At 37.3% G+C, this 17,482-nt stretch overlaps 2 pseudogenes; one reads left to right on the top strand and one right to left on the bottom strand.

Annotated features, from left to right (window-relative positions):
- Positions 1-3,768: 3,768 nt before the first annotated feature.
- On the top strand, positions 3,769-5,653 carry LOC143690592 (influenza virus NS1A-binding protein pseudogene; annotated as a pseudogene).
- A 7,997-nt stretch (positions 5,654-13,650) lies between these two features.
- On the bottom strand, positions 13,651-14,558 carry LOC143690591 (thyroid transcription factor 1-associated protein 26 pseudogene; annotated as a pseudogene).
- Between the last annotated feature and the right edge of the window lie 2,924 nt (positions 14,559-17,482).

Raw genomic sequence — 17,482 nt, 5'->3', positions numbered from 1 at the left:
AATGAAGCTGCATCTGAGCTATAGGTTTTTGTTTTGTTTTGTGTTGTTTTGTTTTGATTTTACTATTATTACTTTTATTTTTTTCTCTATATTAACATTCTATATCTTTTTCGGTTATGTTGCTAGTTCTTCTAAACCAATGCAAATGTACTAAGAAATGATGATCATGCATCTATGTGATGATGTTAAGAATTAATGATTGCATGTGTAGAATGGTATGATCTCTAAATGTTGGGTTAATTTCTTTTTTTCCGTTAATTAAAAAAAAAAAAAAAAAAAGAGAAGGGATAATTGGAGATGAAGGGATACAGACTGTACAACGGGACTGGATATAAAAACTCAGAAATGGACAGCACAATACTACCCAATTGTAATGCAATTATGTTAAAACACTGAATGAAGCTGCATGTGAGGTATAGGTTTTTTGTTTTTGTTTTTTTTGTTTTTTTTTCTTTCTATTATTGTTTTAATTCTTATTCTGTTGTCTTTTTATTTCTTTTTCTAAATCGATGCAAATGTACTAAGAAATGATGAATATGCAACTATGTGATGTTATTAAGAATTACTGATTGTACATGTAGATTGGAATGATTTCTAATTGTTTTGTTAATTCTTTTTTTAATTAATAAAAAATAAATAAATAAAAAAAAAAAAAGAAGAAATGAAATAGGTTGAATCCTTGGGTTTTGTGACAAGGAAGAAAAAATAAATTAAAGGACCCAGACCTGAGCAATGACCCCTGAAGCTTGTCAGAAGATTCAATATTAGCCTGAAACAAGCAAAATATTATTCTGTTTACTGAACCAATTAAGCAAAATAGAAAAATGTACTAAACTTGCACAAACCAGAATGAAACGAGAATCAAAGAAAGCAAGGACACGAAATCTGGGAGAAGTGTTTCTCAGTTCACTCCATTACCACAGTCCCCTAATAAAAAAAAAAAAAAAAAGAATGGCTGCTATTAAACAAACAGAAAATTACAAATGTTGGAGAGGATGTGGGGAAATTGAAACACTCATGTACTGCCTGTGGGAATGTATAATAGGATAGCTGCTGTGGAAGAGTTTGGCGGTTCCTCAGAAAACTAAATACTGAATTGCCCTGTGATGGAACATGGAGTGGCTACAAAAAGGAAGGACATCGAGAGGCACACTCAATGAATTGAATAAAACTTGAGGATGATGTGTTGTGCAAAATAAGCCAGAAACAAAAGAACAAGTATGCTAAGGTCTCTTTCAGAAAATACTTGATAAGAAAATTGGAGTCTAGATTGTAAGCCATTACAGCAGCCACACTTAGATTGATGTTGTAAGTGTATTTCTAGATTCTGAGACACTGAGCTATATGTGTATCAGCAGGCATTTCCCTGGAACTTTGGGTAACTCCATGACAGCTAAGACCCAGAAATGGAGTGCTACAGACCTGAAAGTTAGTATGGCTATATACAATAAACAGTTAAAGTAACGGTTTTAGTTTGCTGAAGCTGCTGGAATGCAACACACCAGAAACGGAATGTATTTTCAAAGGGAATTCATTACATTATAAGTTTACAGTTCTAAGGCCATAGAAATGACCAAACTAAGTCATCCAGAGAAGGATATCTGGTCCTCATTCCTGGTACTGTTGCTTCCGGCTTCTGATGCCAGTGCTTTCCTCTCTAAGTGTCTGTGGGCCTTCACTTACCTCCTCCAGGACACAACTCTGGGTTTCAGCTTGCTTAGCATCTCATGAGTAGGCACATGGTGATATCTACTGGGCTCTGTATCTCCAAACATCCATATGTAGGCATCCTCTCTCTCTATTAGTCCTCCAAGCATCCCCAAATGTCTGTATCTCTGTTGACTCTGAAGCAATATTGGCTCTTTCAACTCCTGGCGACTCCTGGGGTTTCTGCATTTCCAAATGTCTGTGTAGGCATCTTCATCTGAGGTTTCTCCAAATATTTCCCCTTTTAAAGGATTTCAGTAAACTAATCAAGACCCATGTTGAATGGGTGGAGTTACATCTCCATCTAATCAAAAGGTCACACCCATAATTGGGTGTGTCACATCTCCATGGAAACAGTCCAATCAAAGGATTTCCACCCTACAACGTTCAATGAGGATTAAAAGAAACATGGCTACCCCCACAAGATTGGATCAGCAAAAAGACATGGCTTTTCTGAGGTACATAACAGCTTCAAACTGGCACAGACAATAAATTTCTTTCTTTGTGCAGCAGCTGCTAGCACCCACTGGCACCCATCCCCCATTCTCCTGACTGGCTGCCAAGAGGTTCAGCCCCTGGCTGGCTCAGTGGTGACAGAAAGGGATATAAAATTCCTATTCCCCATAACAGGATGGGTATGGCTGATCACTGATCATGGCTTTGCTTAGTGACTTTGGATCACTGGGGGCCTGACTCTGAGGGCAACTGTTGTTTCAACCGTACCCATACAGGACTGCAGTGGCAACAGAGGTGGAAACTTAAGGATGCTGCACTTCTTCAGGGCTGTGAGGGACAGTTAGTTGAAGGGCTGCATTTTCAGGGCAGGCTAGAAAAGCTCAGCTTTGGGGAGCTGTCAGAAAAGCTCTTGGTGCCCTTCCTGATCCATTCCCAGGGACACTTTAGAGCCAGTCTGTGCCCCCTTTATGGGTCCCTGACCCTGTTTTTGGTGGGAAAGACTGACTTGGGAAAGTCCCCTCCAGTGTGCCCCCCTCCCAGAATTTGTCCTCTAGACAAATGCAGCTGGAGATAATGAAAGGAGTATAACAAGCATAGAAGCAGACAATCTGGGGCAAAGACCTACTGGCTTCAAATACCCAGGAGAGGGAAGTCTGTCTCCTGGGAAACAGAGGGGCACCAAACTTCTGTGAACAGGGAGCTCCAAAACAACTAACAAGCAAGAGCCCAGGATACAACACAGACCAGAAAGACAGAAAACCATGCACACTGCATTCACCTTAGGCAGACCTTCCTGGTAAGAGCACTGAAGCACAAGAAAATCTGTCTTATCACCAGCTGCTTATAATATCAAGAAACAGACAACACAAGGCATAAATCCCAGAGTTAACATTTTAAAATATTACAATGTACAGTTGCAACAAAAGAATACATGACAAAAAAAAAGAATCAGGAAGTGATGGCTCGTCCAAAGGAAGAGGGAAAAAATCCAGAAAGCACCACCAAAGAAGATGAGAATGTGGACATACTGAACAAAGACTTAACAAAATGTATCATAAAAATGCTCAAGGAGGCAGTGTCTCCCGGACGCGCGTGGCCATCCGGCACTCGGGGCTGCTCGGCGCAGTTGCTCCTTCTGCTACTGTGCCAGCGAGCGCTTCCCTGCCAACCTCCGGTGACACTCCGCACTGCTCACAGCTCTTGGACTGGCCGCTGATCCTCCCACCGGATGGATCGATAGATCGTAGCCCCACCCCACCCCCCACGTCAGCTCCAAGTTCTTTCCCATTCCCGCCCGCTTCCTCCTGCTCCCCACTGAAGCTCCCAGAATGAATTTTTATCTCTTCAGAGAGGAACCAGATTATGATGCATGATTATCACAGAAGAAATTCATGTCTATAGCTCTTAAGAAGTCGATTACATCATTTTCAAGCCTGATCATTTTGGAATCACCATTAGAGCTTAAGACACATTTGCCTTCTCTTCAACCACTTGGCTTCATACTTCAACTAGTACTGCATTTTAGCACTCCTGTGTCCTTAGATTATTTAAGACCTCCCAGAAATAAATTTCTCACCAGTATAATAGCCAAATTTACAAGGAAAAATGATTCCCAATGGATACGTAATGTTTGAAGATGAAAATTTTATTGAGTTGCCAAATTAAATGCCCTGGGGAAAAGTGGCCAATTCTGTAATGGTGGATTTTAGGTCTGTGGCCATGAGATGTTAGCACACAGAGCAGTCCTGGCTTGCTGTAGTCTCTCTTCATTTGAAATCTTTAATACTGATAGTGATCCTCATGGAGTTTCTAATGTTAAGTTCGATGATCTCAACCCAGAAGCTGTTGAAGTCTTACTGAATTATGCCTATACTGCTCAGTTGAAAGCTGATGAGGAATTAGTAAAAGATGTATATTCTGCGACAAAAAAGGCTGAAGATGGACCGAGTAAAGCACGTTTGTGATGATGATTTACTGTCTAGAATGGATGCTACCAGCTGCGTCTCTTACCGAAATTTCACAAGTTGTATGGGAGACTCCTGTTTGTTGAATAAGGTTGATGCCTATATTCAGGAGCATTTGTTACAAATTTCAGAAGAGGAAGAGTTTCTTAAATTTCCAAGACTAAAGTTGGAGGTAATGCTAGAAGATAATGTTTGCTTGCTTAGCAATGGCAAATTGTATACAAAGGTAATCAACTGGGTACAGCATAGTATCTGGGAGAATGGAGATAGTCTTGAAGAGCTGATGAAAGAGGTTCAAACCTCGTACTACTCAGCTGATCACAAGCTGCTTGATGGGAATCTACTAGATGGACAGGCTGAGGTGTTTGGCAGTGATGATGACCACATTCAGTTTGTGCAGGCACACATTGTAGAGTCTGAGAAAAAGCCACCACATGAGAGTGGCCATAAGCGGATAAGTAGCAGCTCCACTGGATGTCTCTCTTCTCCAAATGCTACAGTACAAAGCCCTAAGCATGAGTAGAAAACAGTTGCTTTGGGAAAGATTTCAAATAACACTTACTCGTGCCTGGCTGTGCTGGATGGTATACTCTGTGTAATTTTTCTTCATGGGTGAAACAGTCCACAGAGCTCACCAACAAGTACAACAAGACTAATTAAGAGTTTAAGCTTTGAGATTCAACCAGATGAACTAATAGAAAAGCCCATGTCTCCTATGCAGTACATATGATCTGGTCTGGAAACAGAAGAGATGAATGGCAGACTTATAGCTGCAGGTGGCTATAACAGAGAGGAACACCAAGAGCCCGATTTCAAATGGCTGTATTCATGGGCCAGCTCTATGTGGTAGGTGGATCAAATGGCCATTCAGATGACCTGAGTTGTGAAGAGATGTATGATCCAAACATACATGGCTGGATTCCTGTTCCAGAATTGAGAACTAACTGTTGTAATGCAGGAATGTGTGCTCTGAATGGGAAATTATATGTCATCTGTGGCTCTGATCCATATGTTCAAAAAGGACTGAAAAATTGTGATGTATTTGATCCATAACAAAGTCGTGGACAAGTTGTGCTCCTCTTAACATCCGTGGAAACCAGTCTGTAGACTGTGAGCTTGGTGGTTATTTGTACATAATAGGAGATGCAGAGTCTTGGAATTGTTTGAACACAGTAGAACTTCACAATTCTGAAAATAACACCTGGACTTTAATTGCACTTATGAATGTGGCTAGGTGAGGAGCTAGAGTAGCTGTTTTTGATGGAAAATTGTTTGTAGATGGTGGCTCTGATGGTTCTCATGCCATCAGTTGTGTGGAGATGTACGATCCAACTAGAAATGAATGGAAGATGATGGGAAACATGACATCACCAAGGAGCAATGCTGGGATTGCAACGGTAGGGAATACCATTTATGCAGTGGGAGGATTTGATGGCAATGAATTTTTGAATACAGTGGAAGTCTATAATGCCAAGACAAATGAGTGGAACCTCTATACAAAGATGTTTCAGTTTGAACAAATTTAAGACTTTTTCAAACTAACAGGCTTAGTGATGTAATTGTGTTTAGTAGAGGTACACTTGTGAATAAGGAGGGTGGGTGGGTATAGATGTCGCTAACAGCAACACAAAGCTTTTGCATAGTGCATATTATTAAACATGCTGTACATATAAAAATGCTCAAGGAGATAGAGGAAAATACAGAGAAAGAACTAAAAGATATCAGGAAAACAATGAATGAGCAATATGGAGTCCTAGTAAAGAGATAGAAATTTGAAAAAGGAACCAAACAGAACCACTAGGAATTAAAGACCACAATAATTGAAATGAAAAATGCCCAGGAAGATTTCAAGAACACATTGGAGCTGGCAGAAAAAAGAATCAGTGAACTTGAAGACAAGACACTTGAAATGAGTCAGGATGAAGAATAGAAAGAAAAAAGAATTATTCAAAGGAAAAATAACCTAAAACACCTCTGGGACACAGTCAAGCACACCAATATATGCATTATGGAAATCACAAAAGGAAAAGAAAGAGAGAAAGGGACAGAAGGAATATTCAAAGAAATAATGACCAAGAACTTCCCAAACTTAGCAAAAGACATGAATGTGCACATCCAAGAAGCCTAGAAAATACCAAACAAGATATACATGAAGAAAAATATACCCTGTCTTATATTGTGCTAGTTTGAAACTGTTATGAACCCTATAAAAGCCATATTCTTTATCCTAATCCAATCTTGCGGGGGCAGACATTGTTTAGGGTAGGACATTTTGATTTAATTCTTTCCTTACAGCTGTCACCCACCCAGTTGTGGGTGGGACCTTTTGATTAAGTGGTTTCCATGGACATGTATCTTTGCTCATTCAAGGTGGGTCCTAATCTGCTTACTGGAGTCCTTTAAGAGGGAAGCATTTTGGAAAAAGCTAAGAACTGACACAGACAGAGACATTTGGAGATGTGGAAAGAAAATGCCCCCAGGGAAGCCATTTGAAACCAGAAGCCAGAAGAGAAAGTCCGCAGACATTGCCATGTGCCTTTCCATGTGACAGAGAAACACTGAATGTCATCGGCCTTTTATTAGAGTCAAGGTATCTTTCTTTGGATGCCTTAGTTTGAACATTTTTATGGCGTTAGAACTGTAAACTCATAACTTAATAAATCCCCTTTATAAAAGCCAACCCATTTTGGTATATTGCATTCCAACAGCATTAGCAAACGAAAACATATATTGATCACACTATCGAATGGAAAGGACAAGGAGAGAGTTATGAAAGCTGCAAGAGAAAAGCAACAGGCTATGTATGAGGGAGTTCCAATTAAATTGAGTTGTGATTTCTCATCAGAAACTACGGAGGCAAGAAGGCAGTAGGCTGAAATACTTAACATACTGAAAGAAAACAATGCCAGCCAAAATTGTATATCCGATGAGACTTTCATTCAAAAATGAAAATGAGATTAACACATTGTCAGATAAACAAAAGCTGACAGAATTCATCACCCCTAGACCTGCCCTACAAGCAATGCTAATGGGAGTTCTTCAGACTGAAAGGAAAGGAAATGAGACAGTGATTGAAAGCGGCATAGAGAACTAAAGACCTGTGGTGAATGTAACCCTTTGGGTAATTATGAATACCAGTATTATTGTAGTGTATTGTTTGGTATACAACTCCACTTTTAATTCCTATAAAAATTAAAATGCAAATTCTTGAAAAATAATGATAAATCTATGGTTTTAGAATACAATGTGCACTAGTGATCAATGAGAGGGAGGGGTGAGGGGTATGGTATGTATGAGTTTTTTCTTTTTTCTTCCTTATTTCTTTTGCTAGAGAGATGCACATGTTAAAAAAAAGATCATGGTGATGAAATACACAACATGGTGATGATATTGTAAGCCATTGATTATACACCATGTATAGAATGTTTGTATGTTTGTTTGTTAAGTTTACAATAGAAATATTTTTTAAAAAAGAATACAATGTGCAAAGATATAAGTGGTAACAAATACAAAAAAAGATGGGGGGCAGAGGAGTATAGGAAAAAAGTATATGTGTATGCTATTGAAGTCAGGTTACTATCAAACCAAATATGACTATTATATTTAGGAAGTGGAATTTTTACACATGGTAACCACAAGAAAAATAGATGAAAAATATATCCAGATAGAAATGAGAATTCACTCAATATAGGACAACACAGAAATCAAGTAAATATAAAAGTAGGCATTAACAGAAGTGAGGGGCAAAAATGTATAAGACTTACAAAGGCTAAATAACAAAATGGTAGAATAAAATCCTGTTTTATCAATAGTGACTTTAGATGTAAATGGATAAAATTCTCCTGCCAAAAGGCAAAGATTGGTAGAATGGATAAAAAAAAGTATGACACTCCTACATGCTATCTATAAGAGACTCACCTTAAGTTTGAAGATAAAAGTAGGGTGACAGTGAAAGGATGGGGAAAAAATATCATGCAAGTAGTACTCAAAAGAGAGCTGGGGTGGTATACCAATATCAGTTAAAATAGACTTTAAGTCAAAAATCATTCAAGGGACAAAGATGGTCATTATAAAGTGATAAAGGGGACAATTCAACAAGAAGATATAACAATTAGAAATATACATGCACCTAACAAGAGAGCCCCCCCCCCCCAATATATGAAGCAAATGCTGACAGATTTGAAGGGAGAAATTGATGATTCTACATTAATAGTAGGAGACTTGAACACACCACTCTCAGTAATGGATAGAAAAATCTAGTCAGAAGATCGATATGGAACTACAAAACTTGAAGGATACTCTAAACCATCTAGACCTAATACATATATAGAACACTTCACCCAATAAAAAGAGAATACGCATTTTTCCTGAATGGATTATTCTTCAGGACAGACCACATATTGGGTAACAAAGCAAGTCTAAATAAATTTATAAATATTGAAATCATACAATTTATGTTCTTCAATCACAACAGAATGAAGCTAGAAATCAATAATAGAGGGGAAAAATGGAAAATTTGCAAATATTTGGAAACTAAACAACATATTTTTAAACAACCAATGGGTTAAACAGTAAATCAGTGTGCTGGTTTGAAAAGATGTATGCCCCTAGAAAAGCCATGTTTTAATCTAAATACCATTTCATAGAGGCAGAATAATCTCTATTCAATACTGTATGTTTGAAACTGTAATCAGATCATCTTCCTGGAGATGGGATTTAATCAAGAGTGGTTGTTAAACTGGATTCGGTGATGACATGTCTCCACCCATTTGGGTGGGTCTTGATAAGTTTCTGAATTCCTATAAAAGAGGAAACATTTTGGAGAATGAGAGATTCAGGGAGAGCAGAGCAGAATGACATAGCCACGAGAAGCAGAAGTCCACCAGCCAGCCAGCGACCTTTGGAGATGAAGAAGGAAAATGCCTTCCTGGGAATTTCATGAAACAGGAAGCCAGCAGGAGAAGCTAGTAGATGATGCCGTGTTCGCCATGTGCCTTTCCAGATGAGAGAGAAACTCTGAATGTGTTTGCCATGTGTCCTTCCACTTGAGAAAGAAACTGTGAACTTCATCAGCCTTCTTGAACCAAGGTATCTTTCCCTGGATGCCTTAGATTGGGCACTTCTATAGACTTGTTTTAATTGGGACATTTTCTCGGCCTTAGAACTGTAAACTAGCAACTTATTAAATTTCCCTTTTTTAAAGTGATTCTGTTTCTGGCATATTGCATTCTGGCAGCTAGCAAACTAGAACAATCAGAAATGAGATTAAGAAGTATCTTGACGTGAATGAAAATGAAAATACAACATACCAAAACTTATGGGATGTAGCAAAGATGGTGTTGAGAGGGAAATTTATAGCTCTAAATGCTTACCTAAAAAAGGAAGAAAGTCTACAGAATAGATACCTAACCTCAAAACTGGAAGAACTAGAAAAAGAAGAGCAAGCTAAACCCAAAGCAAGCAGAAGGATGTAACAAAGATTAAAGTGAAGATAAATTAAGTTTAAAAAAATAAGAGAGAATGAATAAATAAATAAAATTGACAAACCATTACATAGACTGACAAAGAAAAAAGAGACAGGATACAAATAAATAAAATCAGAAATGAAATGGGGATATTACTACCAATCCCACTGAAATAAAAAGGACTATAAGAGGATACTAGGAATAACTGAATGCCGATAAATGAGATAACCTAGATGAAATAGAAAAGTCTTGGAAACACAAAGCTACCAACATTGACTTAAAAACAAATAGATCTACCTAAATTGATTTACAGAGTCAATGCAATATCAATTAAAATTCCAACAACTTACTTTTCAGAAATAGAAAACCAACAAGCAAATTTATCTGGAAGGGCAGGTTGCCCCGAATAGCTAAAAGTATCCTGAGAGAAAAAATGAAGTCGGAGGTCTCATGCTATCTGACTTTAAGGCGTATTATGAAGCTACAGTAGTCAAAATAGCATGGTACTGGCATAAAGATAGACATACTGACCAATGGAATAGAATAGAGTGTTCAGATATAGACCCTCTCATCTACAGACAATTGATCTTCGATAAGGTAGTCAAGCCAGCTCACCTGGGACAGAACAGTCTTTTCAATAAATGATGCCTAGAGAACTGGATATCCATATGCAAAAGAATGAAAGAGGACCCATATCTCACACCCTATACAAAAATTAACTCAAAATGGATCAAAGACCTAAACATTAGATCTAAGACCATAAAACTGTTAGAAGAAAATGTAGAGAAATATCTTATAAATCTTATACTAGGAGGTGGTTTCCTAGACCTTATACCCAAAGCAAGAGCATTGAAGAAAGAAAGAAAGAAAGAAATGGGAACTCCTCAAAATGAAACACTTTTGCACATCAAAGAACTTCGTCAAGAAAGTAAAAAGATAGCCTACACAATGGGAGACAATATTTGGAAACGACATATCAGATAAAGGTCTAGTATCCAGAATTTATAAAGAGATTGCTCAACTCAACAACATAAAGACACACAAACCAATTACAAAATGGGCAAAAGACTTGAACAGGCACTTCTCAGAAGAGGAAATACAAATGGCCAAAAGGCACATGAAGAGATGCTCAACTTCCCTGGCTATTAGAGAAATGCAAATCAAAAACACAATGAGGTATCATCTCACATCCACTAGAATGGCCATTATCAATAAAACAGAAAACGACAAGTGCTGGAGAGGATGTGGAGAAACAGGCACACTTTTTCACTGTTGGTGGGAATGTCAAATGGTACAACCGCTGTGGAAGGCAGTTTGGTGGTTCCTCAAAAAGCTAAATATAGAATTGCCATATGATCCGGCAATACCGTTGCTAGGTATCTACTCAGAGGACATGAGGGCAAGGACACAAATGGACATTTGCATACCAATGTTTACAGCAGCATTATTTACAATTGCGAAGAGATGGAAACAGCCAAAATGTCCACCAACAGACGAGTGGCTAAACAAACTGTGGTATATACATATGATGGACTATTATGCAGCCATAAAACAGAATAAAGTTATGAAGTATGTAACAACATGGATGAACATTAAGGACATTATGCTGAGTGAGATTAGCCAGAAACAAAAGGACAAATACTATATGGTCTCACTGATATGAACTGACATTAGTGAATAAACTGGGAGAATTTCATTGGTAACAGAGACCATCAGGAGGTAGAAATAGGGTAAGATATTGGGTAATTGGAGCTGAAGGGATACAGATTGTGCAATAGGACTGAATGTAAAAACTCAAAAATGGACAGCACAATTTTTACCTAACTGTAATACAATTATGTTAAAACACTGAATGAAGCTGAATGTGAGAATGATAGAGAGAGGAGGGCTGGGGGCACAAATGAAATCAGAAAGAAAGACTGACAATAAAGACTGAGATAGTATAATCTAGGAATGCCTAGAGTATATAATGATAGTGACTAAATATACAAATTAATTTTCTTTTCCCTATAGGATTTTATTACTTGTTTTCTTTTACAAAGAAAAAATCTAAAACTATACTTCTACCACTGTCTTCCCCAGAATTCCTTAGCTACCATTTTTTAAATTGTTTAAGTACTGTAAGTAGGTTCTTAACATGTATTATTTCTAATCCTTACAATAGCCCTGTAAAGATGGATCATTGTTATTCATTTTGCCTTTAAAAAAACAAAGAGGCAAAAAAAATTTTTTTTTTTTGTTTAAAAAAACAACAAAATTAACCGAAGGACAACATATGCAGCAAAACCAAGGTATATCCTCCAAAGACAAGAAGGCGGGGATAAACGGCCACAGCCCTGCAATAAGCTTCTGTGAGACAAAGCAGAAGGAGGCACTAAGGCTCAAGAATGAACTCCAAAGTGGCTCACAGGTAGACTCTAGAAAGTATGGTGGGCTTATCTGAGAAAAGCAGCTAAAACTGGCAAGGTTTTTGTCCATTCCAATAGAGAGTTTGATGGGCTTAGAATACTTTAGCATCTGAATTTCTGAATCTATCTAGGGTTCTTTTTGAGGGCAGGGACCTCTAGAGGAGAAAATGCTGAAAGTGAAATAAAGGAAAAAAGATCTAGAGGAAATCAGAGAGGGAAACAAATTCGGGAAATCTCATAAGACATTTTTTTTTCTCTAAAACCTTAATTTAATTTCAGGCAGCATTTGTTACCATTTTAAAATTTTACGTGATATGAGTTATAAATATCACAGTTATTGTACAGTCCTTTAGCTTGTAATGACTACAGTAAAGCTGTTCTCATTTTGAAATGAATCCAAGTGGTCAACACAGGGCAGGAGCAGAAGCATCTCAGTAGCTCTTCTTGGCTCATAAGGGTACCATGAGGAGTAAGAGGTTCTAGCAACAATGTTCTTAGTTTATAGGATCCTACAAGATATGGAAAACGTAATTCTTGCTATGACAATGCTGCATTTCCATAGCCATTTAAAAGCTCTTCAACAAATAAGCTATGTGCTTCCATTCAAGGGAATGGGATATCAGCTGAAGTTCTTAAACCAAACTGCTTTAGGACGGTCACATCCTTATAAGGTGGGGGAAGGTAGTTTCAGCACCTAGTTCTGAGTAAAATCTTCTTTACATGTATATTTCCTGTAACATGTACTCAATTCAAAATAAAAACAGATATACAAAGCCCAAGGAAGTTTTTGACTCCCTTATCATTAAAATGAATTTAAAACCATTAATAGCGGATTCCCAAATTAAAACATTTCATGGAAATGCATCATTGAAATCTCTGTTCCCTAACTTTCAAACATTTTATTTCACACAAATTTCCTGATACCAAAATGTTACATATTTGAGCATTTGAGCCTGAAAGAAACAGATGGTTCTTTCAGTTCCTCACATCAACCTTTCTTCAGAGGCAAATAAAAAAGAAATTATATTATGTAGAGCTCATATAGAAAAATTTCTTTTATAAGAACAAATATATTTGTGACATTTCAGATTACTTAGCAATTCAATTTATGTTGAGAAAAATTATTCAATTATTAGGAGGCTACTGGGGACTGAATCATGCCCCCACAAATGGCACATTTAGGTCCTAACCCCTGGTCTGGTGCATGAGAACCATTTGTAAATAGGGCCTTTGAAGATGTTATTAGTTAAGGTATGCCCAAACTGAATGAAAGCAAACCTTACTTCAATATTGCTGAAGTTCTTATATGTAAAGGAAATTCGAGACAGAAAGAGAAGCCACAGGGAGTTGCCAAAAGTTGGAAGTTAATGGAACTCAGAAGAGAAAGAAAATGTGCCACCATGTGCACTGCCACATGATGGAAAAGCCAAGGAGCCCCAAAGTTTGCTGGCCAGCCAGAAGATGCCAACTCTGGGAAGAAGCAAGTCTTCTAGCTTCTGAAACTGTGAGCCAATTAATTCCTGTTGTTAAGCCAACCCAATGTGAGGTATCTGCTTTAGCAGCTAGGAAACTAAAAACCGATGCATTAAATCAAAGGAACCCAAGAGAGAGACAGCAGATATTTTAACCCTTGATTAATGACAAAATGTCTTATTTAATTTTTTCTTGTATTTTTTGAAGAAGATACTCCATTTGTAAATTCAAATTTGGTTGAACATTTTTAGTCTTTTTGCTCAATATTTTGAACATTTCCATTTTCTTCTTTTTGTAGAGCCTGTGAGCTTCTCCTCTCTCTTGTTTTCTTCTCTCAAATTTTTGTTTCTTAGCAGCACACTTAGCTTGTACCTGTTCATACTCTTCTTGTGCTTTTTGATTTGATGTTTTCTTTTTATTTTTCTTTGAAGTAGCAATGGAATTTACTGCTTTGATACTTTGGGTGGCTGGTAGAGGCTGGTCAATGTTACATTGTTCTTCAGATAAAGCCAGATCAATGCTACATTGTCCTGGCAAAGGTTAGTCAACTTGTTTTTCAGAGGAAGTTTGGTCAACTTTTTAAAGTTGCTTTCTAAGTCTCTCCTCTTCAGCCAAATAGAGATGTTTCAGATAATCAGGATATTGATCTGTGAACTGGGATTCTTGTGATGCTTGAGCCTTTTTTGTCTTCCACAGTAACTTCTTGTAATTTTGCTGAATCTTCAGTTTTCCTCAAAAAGCAAAGCCTTGCCCCTCATGGACACTCCCAGCATGGACCTTCAGATGGTTAGGATTCCACTTCTTCTGTTTCACGTTCTTATTCTTGCACCCAACCAGAGAAACTCCTTCGTAACGTGACCCAAAACTCCCAACTTCCCACCTTGCTGCCGGCCTCACTGGCGCCATTACAGACAACTCCAAGACATTTTTTAAAAACGCTACATGAAAACAACAGATGAATCTGTGACGTTTTAAAAACTACTGAACATGCCTACTCCTAAAAATTTAAGAAACTGCTGTGTGTGTTAAAGTGGGATAAAACCACTGGGTATAGGCTATTCTAATTCTATAACGTGTCCTTGTGAATAAGGGTTTACAAGGGGAAAGAAAAGGGATACAGATGTAATAAAGATAATGTTAAATAATAACCCTATGATACATAAATTGAATCTGGTATAATTTTTGCATAATATCTAGATCAAATCCCATACAAAGTTAAGGAGAAAGAACAAGCAAAATTTCCCTACATAAAATAAAAGCAGGCCAAGAAGATATGTCTACAAAATAAAGGAGCTAAAAACACTCAGAAAATGGTATAAGACATGAAAGAACATAAACAAGAATTAGAGAAACATAAAAAGGAAGTGGCAGAACTCAAGAAAGATTGGAAATAAGAACTAAACTGGAATACAAGAACAAATAAACCCAGTAGAAAATCCCGTAAGAAAACAGGTGAGAGGTAGAATATTTAAATACTGAAAAGATGATAAGTATCAAGAGAAGTGACAAATACTGAAGATCTAATATAATGGGAATTCTCAAAAAAAATCAAAGCAAAGGGACAGAAAAAATACTAAAAACTAATTTAGGAAAACTTCTCTGAAAAATAAATCACATACTGAACTAAAACACTGTTTACCTGAGACCATCAACCCAGAATAATCAACCCAGAATAATCAACCCCAAGACACATTCCAGTAAAACAACTTGGATTGAGAAAAAAAATCCTTTGAGCATTTGAGTATAGGAGGAAACAAGATTATCATCTGACTCTCACAGCAAGGTTTTACATCAGAAAAAAATGAAATAACGTTTCAAAGAATATTAGGATTCTTAAGGAAAGAAAATATGAGCCAAAGATTTTATATCTGGTAGAACAGACTTTTGGGCACTGAGTACCATCAACATGGAAGAAGGTGGGAAACAGACTTCCCATAAGCCTTTCTTGAGATATCTAGAAAACAAGCTTCAAACATCCAAAATGACTAGAAGGACATCAACCTAAGTTGTTGGTAATCATTAATTATGTCTGCTTGTAGAGTGAAGGCTATAGGTTAAGGTAAAGAGGGAAGGGAGAGCACCGTATATAATGACCATATGCTGAAGATGTAGATAATAATACAACTGTGAAAAGAGAGAATGAGGATACCACATAAAAACTGTATTTGGTAGTTGTATTCTCAGTATTATTTTGATACTGTTGTGGGTGTTAAAGTGGGATAAAACCACTGGGTATAGGCTATTCTAATTCTATAATGTGTCCTTGTGAATAAGGGTTTACGGGGGGAAATAAAAGGGATACAGATGTAATAAAAATAACATTAAATAATAACCCTATGATACATAAATTGAATCAGGTTTGTCAATGACCATCCAAATGCTTGGTCTTGAAATACCATTTCCTACTAAAAGAAATTAGAGCTTCCTAGAGAAATGGCTGATTCCAGATCTGGAGCAGGAAATGATCAAGATGAGCCTGGAATATTTTAACTTACAAGGTAGCAAAGACGCTCTCCAAGACTTCTCAGAGATCTATCAAAAACTGGCCAAATGGAAGAGGTTTCTAGTAGTAGATATGGGACATTTTGAGCTTTTAACAAGGATAAGATTTCAATGGCTTTAAAATAAATAAAATAAAATAAATGTACAAATTAAAAAAATGTTTTTGCATGAGGAAGAACAAAGGAATGTCATTACTGCAGGGTGCTGAAAATAGATGGTAATTAATATTTTTAAATTTTACCTTACGTGTGAGACTAAAGCAAAAAATGTTTATTTGGTACAAAACTTGCATTTTGACTGGTGCATTTCCTAATATAACTTATGTAGACAGCTTGACTGAACACCATAAGTACATGGAAACTTGAGTAGGACATGAGATTTTGTTGGTTTGTCCAGAGTGATGCCCCAATAAATCCCAGAGTGATTTGAACAGTGAATAAAAATGTATTTGCAGACTCCCCTTTGGGTAATGGTGAGAAGGGGGAAAATTCAACTTCCCCAAGTTGAATTCTTGATATTCTCACAAGCAGTACAGACAACCAAAGCTATAGACTGAGCCCCCAATCTTGGAGTTTGTTCATATGAACTTAACCCCACAGAGGATAGTTCAGGCCTGCATAAGATTAGGCCTAAGAGTCACCCCCAAGAGGGCCTCTTTTGTTGCTCAGATGTAGCCTCTCTCTCCAGCCAACACAACAAGCAAACTCACTGCCCTCCCCTTGTCTACGTGGGACATGACTCCTGGGGGTGTGGATCTTCCTGGCAACATGGGACAGAGGTCCTGTAGTGAGCTGAGACTCAGCACCAGGGGATTGAGAAAACCTTTTTGACCAAAAGGGTGAGGAGTGAAATGGGACAGTGTAAAGTGTCAGTGGCTGAGAGAACCAGGCAGAGTCCAGAGGTTATCCTGGAGGTTATTCTTACGCATTAAATAGATATCAGCTTGTTAGTCAAGATGTAGAGGAGAGGCTGGAGGGAACTGCCTGAAAATGTGGAGTTGTGTTCCAGTAGCCATGTTTCTTAAAGATGATTGTATAATGATATAGCTTTCACAACGTGACTGTGTGATTGTGAAAGCCTTGTGTCTGATGTTCCTTTTATCTACCTTATCAACAGACAAGTAAAATATATGGAACAAGGATGAATAATAGGGGGAACAAATGTTAAAATAAATTTAGATTGAAATGCTGGTGACTGGTGAGGGGGAAGGGTGGGTGGTATTGTATATGTATGAATTTTTTTCTGTTTACTTTTTATTTCTTTTTCTGAATAGATGCAAATGTTCCAAGAAATGATCATGGTGATGAATATGCAAGTATATGATGATATTGTGAATTACTGATTATATATGTAGAACAGAATGATCAAAAGTTAAGAATGTTTGTTTGGTGCTTTTTGGTATTTAAAAAATGAATTTATAAAAAAAAGAAATACATCTCAATAAGCCAATTAATAGTAAAGAGATTGAATCAGTAATTTTAAAAACCTCCCAATAAGGAAAGTCCCA

Source organism: Tamandua tetradactyla, chromosome 7 (genome assembly GCF_023851605.1).
Source record: "Tamandua tetradactyla isolate mTamTet1 chromosome 7, mTamTet1.pri, whole genome shotgun sequence".
Taxonomy (NCBI): domain Eukaryota; kingdom Metazoa; phylum Chordata; class Mammalia; order Pilosa; family Myrmecophagidae; genus Tamandua; species Tamandua tetradactyla.
The sequence above is the reverse complement of the archived record's forward strand: the minus strand, read 5'-3'. Positions and strand labels throughout refer to the sequence as shown.